The sequence below is a fragment of the Martes martes genome (genome assembly GCF_963455335.1).
Source record: "Martes martes genome assembly, chromosome: 4".
NCBI lineage: Eukaryota > Metazoa > Chordata > Mammalia > Carnivora > Mustelidae > Martes > Martes martes.
This window is the reverse complement of record NC_137891.1, coordinates 114210854-114211430: the sequence shown is the minus strand read 5'-3', so window position 1 is coordinate 114211430 and position 577 is coordinate 114210854.

Below are 577 nucleotides of genomic sequence, written 5' to 3'. Positions count from 1 at the left end.
CCCTGGCTTCCAAATCCCACAAGAGGTAGACATGTTGGAATAACACAAGTGGATTTAGACACTTGGAATTGGTTATGTTAACAGAGAGGAGCACTAGCTAATGAGTGATGACAAGCCTGCTCAGTGCATTTCTCAGTGTTGCTCATTGCAAATGAAAAATGACCTGGGTAAAGAGTCAAGGCCTGATATTCTTAGCATTTTCAGAAAAAAAAAATGCAGGGACACTAAGGGCCCATCAAAGATTACCCCAACATTGTCTAATCATCTTCCAAAATGGTTATATTAGTTTAATAATTTCAGCTACCCTGTGTAAGAATCCTTGTTGTGGATCTAAACCAGTTTTTTTTTAAACTCTCTATTTTTGTCACTTCATGCAGCCATTCTTAACTGGATTCTGTAAGAGAATTAAACTTATAGAACATGATTTGAGTGATTATTTTTTCATTCCTTCCAAGGATGGTACAAATCTAGTACCATTCTAGATGCATAGAAGAGAACCAAGATCATGATATACCATGAATGTTTTAGGGAGGGCTTGGAAAATTATGGCTCATGAATCAAATCTGGCCCTCTACCT